General features: G+C 34.2%; 1 pseudogene; it reads right to left on the bottom strand.

Moving 5' to 3' along the window:
• Positions 1 to 361: 361 nt before the first annotated feature.
• Positions 362 to 10,200, bottom strand: LOC144975846 (uncharacterized; annotated as a pseudogene).
• Between the last annotated feature and the right edge of the window lie 201 nt (positions 10,201 to 10,401).

Below are 10,401 nucleotides of genomic sequence, written 5' to 3'. Positions count from 1 at the left end.
AAAAGAAATACATTAACATGAAAGGTAGATACGTAAACAGTTAAATAATTATTGACAATTAAGAAAACTTACTGTTTCGTGTTTCTTATGATGTTTTTTGTTGAATCTGGTTCAAGTGCAGAGTCCAAAGAAGTTATAGAGAAAATTCAAAAAAAAAAAAAATTAGAAACAATATCCATCACTTATTTATATTCCAATTGTTCATTCATCAAAATAAATTAAAATAAAAACTAAAACTAATCCTATGATAGTCAGCGCTCGTGACCACCATAATTACATACAATTGGAAATGTGCATTTACAGTGATTTCATGGCGAACCATGAATTCATTAATTCAGCACTGTCTTCAATAGATGATGTTTCATACATCCTTGATGTAAACAAATCTAACATCTCTTGCGTGACTTTGTTTGCAGCATTTGCCTTTGAAGAAAAGATGTGCCTTAATTCTGATAATAGCATCCAGCGAATCTAGCCCAAGTGTGTTCCTTTGTTTGGTCTTAGTTGCATTGACAACTGAGAAAACCCTTTCAATCCCCGCGTTGCTGAAAGGCGTTATAAGGCAAGTCAGTGCATACTGGGCTAGTTCTTTAAACCCAAGTGTCAAACAGACCCCTTCCCAAAATGTGACCGTGTCCGTTGGCAATCCCGTTTTCTTGAACGCTGGTTCATCATTCCACATCACAAATATCAGCCGCCTATATTGCTCTTCAATTGCCTCACAGTGCTGCCCCATAAGGTGTTTTGATGGTAATTCTTCAAATTTCGCTCGATCAACTTGAGACAGGACGATGTTTGGGCTCAGGCTGCTTAACCCCTTGAAAATGTCCATTGACGGAGGAAGTCTTTTTTCCACTTGTTGCATAGCCTCGTCCAGCATATTGTGACATCTCATTTTCAAGTTGATCATTTTTTGAAGTTCGCGTCCTCTGTTGTCTTCATCCAAAATTGAATCAACGTAAATTTGCATTTCATGAATGAATTTGTAGCCAAAATCGCATTCTTCAATGGGCTTCTTTGATCCCGCTACGTTGTACAGTCTACCTCTCAAACTTTTCTGCAACATGTCTAACTGGTTCATTAAGGAGTCAGCTTTCTCTGATTGGAACATGGCATTAACTCTTTCAAATTCCTGCACTATTGGAGTGGCGAATTGAAAAAGTGAGGCGATTGGAGACGTCCTGCATCATCGCTTTAATCATCCGAGCTTTAAAAGCGGCTATCTACTTTACTCTCCACTTCTGCTATGGTGAAATACCCGACAAGCTCATCCCAGTTCACTAAAATGTTAAACATCACCTTCCCTCTCACTAACCAACGTGTTTGGAATGTCTTCATAAACGGACTTGGATGTGATTTTCCACTTTCTAAATCGTTGTCCGCATTTATGGCATCGAAAACATGTGTAAACCTTTCACGCCTGAGTCCACTTTTAGAAAACCAAGTAGGGATTTCTTTTAATAAGAATCCAATGTTTGATGGCAGCTTTTCAAAGGCATGTTGAATACACAGAGCTAGAGAATGGCAGATGCATTTCATTTGTACACAATCCGGCGATTTTACTTTGACTCTGGTCCAAACACTATTGTTCACCCCAACCATAACACTTGCACCATCACTTGCAAAGCCAATGCAGTTTTCTAAATGCATATCACAGTTCATCAAAGCCATTTCCAAAGCAGAAAATAAGGAGTCTGCGTTTGTTTCTATCACAGGGATGAGACCTAAATAAGCACTCTGGATGCCTTCTTTATCGTGCCTAAATGAAATTGTCACACAAAGTAATTTTTGAGCACTAACGTCTGTTGATTCATCTACCATTAGAACAATTTTTTTTACCAATAACGGCTTTCTTTAGTTCAAGTTTCAGGGCGGGTGAGATTACATTTTTTATCAAACATACACATTTTGTCCGATGCAGACGCATGCTGCCAAAAATACTATTCTCTCCAAGTTCATTCATCATATCTGTAAGGTGATCAATGGTTCTAAGTGCAATATGGCAAGCTACGTATACAGATAACCGAATGTCCGCTTCTTTTTCCTTTGATGTTGCTCGTTTTTCTCTTGGAGTAGTTACAACATTCAATTGTCCTACATTTTTGCATGGTGCTTTTTGTTTATGTTTTTCAGAGTTTTCATGTTGCTTTAACGAGCTTTTTCTAGCTAAAAGAGTAAGTCCACAATATTTACAATATGCTTTATCTGAGCAATCATCTACTTTTCTTAACCAAAGAAATTCACTCTCCCACTCTTTATGATACCACTGTCGTAAGCGCCTTTCCACTTCGAACTCATTATTATATAATTTCACCAATATCTAATATAAATTGAATAACACAGTAAAATAATTTATTATTATATATATCCAGGGAATTCACTATTTGAATGGCTCCTAATAATTGAAACACATTAGCCAAAGAATGGGTCCAGAGAATAATACAATCAAAAGTCACAACAGTCAATGCCTTTTATAAGTTGATATAAAATAAAATAAACAGCGAAGTTGACTTTTCAAAAATGATGGAGAGATAATAGGTATGTATCGGAAAATAAAAGTGAGGTTATGATGCGCGTTTAGTTTAGTCAAGTGATGAATGCAAACGAAATCACAGCACAGCACGCATCGTACGATCGTACGATCTGCAGACTTTTGGGAATTCCAAAAAGGAGTGAAATCATTGGATGCTGTAAAATCAGACCACCCTAACGAACAGAGTTAAAGTTAACAGGCGACCATGACGCAAATATACACGAGTTTTGCAGGAGATTCCCAGAAAACTTACGAGGATACTTGTCGAGGGCTGAATTTGAGTGAATATCTGAGGGAGGCAGGGCTAGTTCAGGGTGTGAGTTTTAATAGCAAAGTTTTCCGATGTGAAGAGATTTGTTTTTACGCGTTTAGAAATAATTAAGAAAAGGTGTCATTTGAAGTATAATATACAAGAAAAGAAAATGCCAAATGAAAATGCCAAATGCCAAATGATTTTTCTAATGCCAAACGGTTTTCAAAAATGCCAGATTTGTTTGAATCTGGAATTTAAAATGCCAGATTTGTTTGAATCTGGCATTTAAAATGCCAAACTGGCAACCCTGTTGTTCTCTCGTCAGAACGAATGGAGAGCCTGCCTTTCACGTTAGAAGATGGAAACGGTTAGGATTAATTGTGCTTTGATTTTGCGACAAGAATAAAATATATTGTAGAAATTGCGGTTATGTTCTGTTTTATTCGCGGGTGTAAATCGTTGACATTGCACTTTGTTTGGTAAAAATCGGACAAAAATTACGACTTTGGTGATAAAAAATGATTTTGATGACAATTATTGTAACTTAAAAAATTATTATGAATAATTTATATTTGTGGGCCGATTTTGTCATTTAATGTTGTGGTATCAATTTTATTGTAATAGAGAGATAGGAACTTCCGATTTATTTTTTCTGATGCGAAATTATTATTTTGTATTTGTATAATTTAGTACCAAGAATAATGGTTAGAAAATAAAAATACTACCTTCTTTGATCTACCGCCATCGTCTTTATTCGTGTAGAATTGTGAGTAGAGCGTCCTCTCTGACCGGCCGGTGTACCAGGCGAGAATGACTCTACCAAAAAAAGACTAGAGTTAAATTGACGTACGCGAGGCACACTGTCTCGCCTACGCCAATTTAACACTAGAGTCTTTTTTTGAAACCATCCTAAAATTTGACTTTTCCTTATTACCGACAAAATTTATTTTTTTTTAATTAAAAAAAAAAAAGACAAAACAACAGCTTCACAAAGTAAGAGATGAATTCACAGTATTTCCAAAAAAAATTTTTAAAAACATCTAGTGCTGACACGGTAGTTTCGGTGTACCACGCGAGAATGACTATACCAAAAAAAAAAAGACACTAGAGTTAAATTGGCGTACGCGAGGCACACTCTTGGGTTAAACAAAATGTGAAAAATGAAAATTACTTTCTGGCGGTTTTAAAACAACGCTTGGATGACATGTTTCTACAATAGTGGCACGCTGAGATGTCGATGACGACGTCTGGACGGCTGTATAAACACATTAAAGACACCTTTGAGTTAGAACCATATATGAAACTGTGTAATAAATCTTACAGAGTTGCCATCTCAAAAATCAGATTGAGTTCTCATTTGTTTTATATAGAAAGGGGTAGATGGGGTACAAGAAAAGTAGATAGAAATGATCGTAAATGTCCTACTTGTGACGTAATAGAAGACGAATACAATTGTCTAATTGAATGTTCGAGGTATACGCATGAGAGAAGAAATTGCCTGCCGGAAAAAACTGAAAAATAGACCAAGTATGTTTGAATTTATCAAATTTTTGAAATGCAGAGACAGTAGACAGCAAGGTGATTTAGGTAGACTTTGCTTTAAGGTACAGATCGAACACAAGAAATATTTACAAGTATAATTGTGGTTTCCACGGCAAGGAAAACTTATTAAAATTGATGATAGAGGGAATAATGCGATTGTTTGTTTGTTTTCATTTGTTTTTGTCTGTTTAGTAACTGCAGTTCTGATACTAAGATGTGGTATATTATACAAAATATGACATGTTATATATATATATATACACACACACACACACACACACACACACATATATATATTATATATATATAATATATATATATATTATATATAAGTATGTGTGTGTGTGTGTGTGTGTGTGTGAGTGTGTGAGTGTGTATTTGTGTGAGAAAGTGGGGTGGGGGTGGGGGGGGGGGGGGGGATTGGGCATTGATATTAAAATATTGTATTATAGTTTACCATGATAAAGATTAGTTGCGATTGCACAATTGGCTTATTGTTATTATTATTATTATTATTATTATTATTATTATTATTATTATTATTATTATTATTATTATTATTATTATTATTATTATTATTATTATTTATCATTATTATTATTAATATTATTATTATTATTGTTGCTGTTGTTGTTGTTGTTGTTATTATCAGCATTGATATCATAACCAGTGTATATAACCATATATATATATATATATGTTTCTTTTTTTCTTTTTTTCTTTTCTTTCTTGGTTCTTCTGTTTTGATGTGATTTGTAAAAGAAGTATTGTATTTCACTTGTTAGGACCCTTTGCTTGTATCTTTGACTTCTAAGCGATTTCAATCTAAGTACACCGAGGGGTGCTCTTGGTGCCCTATCCGCACCATTTACCTTTGCCTTATTTATCCTCAGGTGCCTTTGAGAAAAGTATACTTTTAGACTACCTTATACATTTCTGTTCTTTCAATGCGTCACAAACGCCGTAAAATTCTTAAAAACACAGAAACCAACCCTTGACATGGAATAATTGAAGTTCGCTCGAGACTATATCAGTACGGAAAATTACTTAAATGTTTGTGATATTCTAAAAGATTCAATTATTTGTCTTTGGGAATTAATTCTGTAATTCTACCAAACAATACGTTAAACTAATATGTCTGTAACTTCTAGGCAATGTTCGCAAAATCCCATTCTTCTAGAACTTTAATCAACGATAGAAATGTGTTAAATAAGTGGTGGGCTATTTATTTCCCCGAAGATAAAGATCACCCAGACCAAAGCATTTTGGAGCATCTAGTATTACTAAAAGTCAATAACTTTATTATCCAAAACAGAATTACCATGATATAATCCCTATCTTCTTAATTGTCAACGAATGGGATATAAGCGTGGTCCTCATTTACAAATACAATACTAGATATTATTGCTGCGTCGCTTCTGTTATTATTATATTATTATATATTATTATTATTATATTATTATTATTATTATTATTATATTATTATTATTATTATTATTATTATTATTATTATTATTATTATTATTACTATTATTGTAAGTATTGGTGGTATTACAATGTTGTATTTTTATGATTATTTATGGTATCATTTTATGCTTTGGTTTCATTTAGGCCTACCTTTTTTTTCTCACTTTCATGTCTGTTGTCATCAAATTGTATGGATTATTGATTAAAATAAAAGTTATTTTTGTTTGCCTTATTTTGACTATGGAACTGATACTTATCATAGCAGACCTGCCTACTTGAAATAGGAAAATGTAATAAGTAGTTTTCAGGGTAAATAACATCGTAGACATTTTAACTACCCTTTAAAACCACCAGTTTGTCCTTATAATGCGTGGCGAAAAATATTAACTCTATGTGATAGCTCTGGCACCAGAACTTCGTTTTCAAGAAATGACATTTAATTAAAAAACCTTTATTATATCCAGCCTGGGATTTAGCCGTAGTACTACGGGAATTTTCGTGGTAGTGAGGAGGTCTGTTGTGATGGGTATCAATATTTTATTTTTATTATTATTATTATTTTTATTTTTTTTTATTTATTATTTTTTTTTTTAAATGAGAAAAACTGATTGGAAATGTAAAAGTGATGGTGATAGTGGTAGCGATAATGTTAATCGTGGTGGTGGTAACGGTGATGATTGGGGTGTAGGGATGATGGTAATATTATTATTGTTATTATTATTGATATTCTTGTTGTTGTTGTTGTTGTTGTTGTTGTTGTTGTTGTTGTTGTTCTTCTTCTTCTTCTTCTTCTTCTTCTTCTTCTTCTTCTTCTTCTTCTTCTTCTTCTTCTTCTTCTTCTTCTTCTTCTTCTCTTCTTCTTCTTCTTCTTATTTCTTATTTTTTTTATTATATTATTATTATTATTATTATTTATTATTATTATTATTATTATTATTATTATTATTATTATTATTATTATTATTTTATTATTATATTATTATTATTATTATATTATTATTATTATTATATTATTATTATTATTATTATTATTATTATTATTATTATTATTATTATTATTATTATTATCATTATTATTATTATTATTATTATTATTATTATTATTATTATTATTATTATTATTATTATTATTATTATTGAACGTATTGATGTTATTACGATTGTTGTATTTTTGTGTGGTGTATCAGTTTATTTTTTGGTTCCATTTACCTTTTTTTTTTCTTTTTTTTTCCTCCACTTTCATGTATGTTGGCATCAAATTGTTGATTTATTGGCGAAAGCCTAAGATTGAATAAACTTTGAAACTTTGAAACTCTAGAGTTAGTCTCGCGGGCGATAGAGTCATTCTGGCGTGCTACACCAGCCGAAACAAAGACTCTACTCGCCTTCCATGTATTACGCTCGTGTTATGCAAAAAGTGTAACACCTTTTTGAGTAGGCTTAATTAATAGCTAAAATCTAAAAGTAAAAAATATAGTTCTGAGAAATTCGAAAGTTACATTGCTGAAATCAGCTTGAAACTAGAAGAACATTGGTTTTTATTTCAGAAAAATCGGTTGAAAACCAACTGTTTTACGAAAAAAAATTGATTAAAAAATTGTTTTTCTTTATTTTAGCTGTTTTAAACAACTTTTTTATTTATCGGCCGATTTTCTTGATTTTTATATCATTGTTCACACCTCAATGAGACGACCACGTTGATGTACTCGTTGGATTCAAAAGAGTTTAAAACACAAATTTCGTTTTTAGATTGCGAGTCCTGCCTTACTAATTAATTCATGAGCGTTGAGACAGTCACGTAAATATTACATACAAAATCTCGTGGTCCAAGTCCAAGCCACATGGCTTTGGTGTTACACAACCACTCGTCACTTTCGGTCAACCGTATCCTTTTAAGGTAGGAACTGTGTTTTCAGTCCACCGGTGGACTGAAAACACAGCTGTGTATTCAGTCCACTGGAAATAAAAATATTTAAGAAGGACCAATTATCGTCTATACTTGACTTACTTGACTTAGATGCCTTTCGCGTCTCGACCGAAAGATCGGGTCGCCTTGGCTGTTTCCAGTATTTCCTGTGTGAGGTGTCTCCAATATTGCCGGTCCTCTGCTAGGGTTCTCAGATTTTCAAGGTCCCCTGCCGTTATGAGACTAATGCTTTGTCCAAGTGTTGTGAGGTTTTTGTTTAGGATCACAGGGAGTGTTGTGATCGGTCTTCCTCTGAAAAGGTTCCCGTGTTTTTGGAAGTATCCCGACATGGCTTGGTTAGCTGGTATGTTTTTGTCCCTGCGTAGTAGGTATGTGACCGAAAAGTTGCCATCGTTGTTGTAAAATGTCAAGAGCAGTATAATTAGGTGCCCCAAACGTAAACAATAACAAGTTGCTAGTGATTTTCGTTAGGGGCCGGAAAAATTTACGCACAATATAGGTCTCCCAATTTTGTAGTTTGAGTTGTAGGCAATACACTTTCAGTATTGAAAAAATGTTTACATAAAATCTAACAGTTGCAGAAATAATAATATAAGACTAAATTATTCTGAAAATCAGGCTCCGAATAATTCTCGTTATGTTCACACCAGCGCAATAATTTGCTCTGGTCTAAAAATTGTGTTACCTTTTGTTCCATAAAATATCCATATCTAGACATAATTTGATGCATGATCGAGTATTTATGAATATGTGTTTCTTTTGCCACCTAACAGCCAAATTTTAAAGGTTATTTTTTTCTATAATTTACATTGGAACTTGAGCTGTCAAGACAGGAACATGTGGTTTGCCATGTGCTTCTAGACCTTTGTTTACGTTTGGGGCACCTAATTATACTGCTCTATACTTGTTACCTTCGTCGATAATGACGACATTGATACTGAGCCTATTGTAATTGTAAGTTAGGCGTCATCATAAGTGGACAGGCATAACATTTATGACAGTTTGACCGCTTAATAATATTTACAGCGTTTTATTTACTCTCGGAAAGTCTTGAGTGAGAGTTTTTTTCGAAATCGGGAGCCTGAAATAGATCTCAATTCTCGATACCATGGTTGCCAGATAGCCATTTGCCTGGCCAAGTTGGCCACACAGAGAATAATGTTTCTATAAGTAATTTAAAATTGACATATCTATTTTTAATGTTTCCTAGTCCGTAAGAATTTTTATGTTTATCAAAACCGATGAGTTTTCCAAGGAGATCAGAGTTTTAGTATTGTTTGCCCAAGTAAGGTTCTATTTGGTCACTTTTCACATCGATCACTGGCCTCGGGTACGCCTGTGTCCTCCCTACTCCCTAGGCAAAAAATTCTAAATTTTCAATTACACACGTTGACGCCATTCCTGATGACTCGAGAAGTTTGATCGACTTTTAATTAAAAAAAAATATTTACTTTTACTCACTTTTAAGATTATTATTTTAATTTAGAACACAGTGAGGCGTCAAAATGTATTGCCTTGTGTATTTCTTGTATGTAACAATATGAATCCGGAGAAAAACGAAACAAAAAACGACAAAACAAAAACCAACAAAAAAAAAAAAATAAATAAATAAGATAAAAGAATAAGAGAGAACAGCGTTATTGTATAGTTATTGGGTCTTGAATGTGTTTAAGGGAGCGTCAGAGAGAGAAGGGGGGTGGGGTGGGAGAGATTGGAGATAGAGTATAGATAGAGAGATGGGAGAGAGGAGAGGAGGAGAGGAGAGAGGAGATGAGAGAGAGAGAGGAGAGAGAGAGAGAGAGAGAGAGAGAGAGAGAGAGAGTGAGATGAAGGACGATGTGGTTGTAAGCTACTTGTACTCGATTTTTATTTTTTATTCTGGTTCCTATCCTTATTTATAAGGTTACAGCTTGGGACACTTTTTGTGTAGACAATATCGGTGTGAGCAGCAAGGAAGATGATCCTACATTCTTTTAAGGACTCTTTTGTTTTTAAAGGTTTGATGGCGCTTATAAAACATTGAGGTCATTTTAGGGCTAGTAGAAAGGAAACATTGGGATGCCAGTCAAAATAATTATAGTTTTACAAGACATGATAGACGATTAACAATAGACCAGCCCTACAATTCAAAGGACAAGGAATGGTTTTGAAGGAAAACGATATTGGAAGAAAACAAAGTCAAGACTGCCCGGGGCGGGGGAGGCCTCGAAGCACGGTCGTACTCGAGGCCAGTGATCGATGTGAAAAGTGACCAAATAGAACCTTACTTGGGCAAGCAATAATACTCTGATCTCCTTGGAAAATTCATCGGTTTTGATAATCAGAAAAAAAATCTAAAGGACTAGGAAAAATTAAAAATAGATTTTAATTGTTGTAAAAAATTGTCGAAACATTATTCTCTGACTGGCCAATTTTGGCCAAACTGGCCAGGCCAATGGGCTTTCTCGCAGCCTCGGTAAGAATCTCGTCAATAGGCATTTAACGAAATCGGGCCGAACTAAACGCCGAATGCCGAACCCGAACGGATATAGCCTTCTCACGTGACCATGAACGAGATCTGGATAGTGAAGACTCTCAAGCGGTATGCAGCATCGGATCTAAGGTCACGTGATAGAGGATAGCTTGGGTTGCTGTTGGCTTGTGTTAGGGGAGGGGCAAGGTCAGTGTCATTCAATAGTA

The sequence above is a fragment of the Berghia stephanieae genome, chromosome 6 (genome assembly GCF_034508935.2).
Source record: "Berghia stephanieae isolate SIO BIC M18660-M18661 chromosome 6, UCSD_Bste_1.3, whole genome shotgun sequence".
NCBI lineage: Eukaryota > Metazoa > Mollusca > Gastropoda > Nudibranchia > Aeolidiidae > Berghia > Berghia stephanieae.
This window is presented reverse-complemented; position numbering and strand designations above follow the sequence as displayed.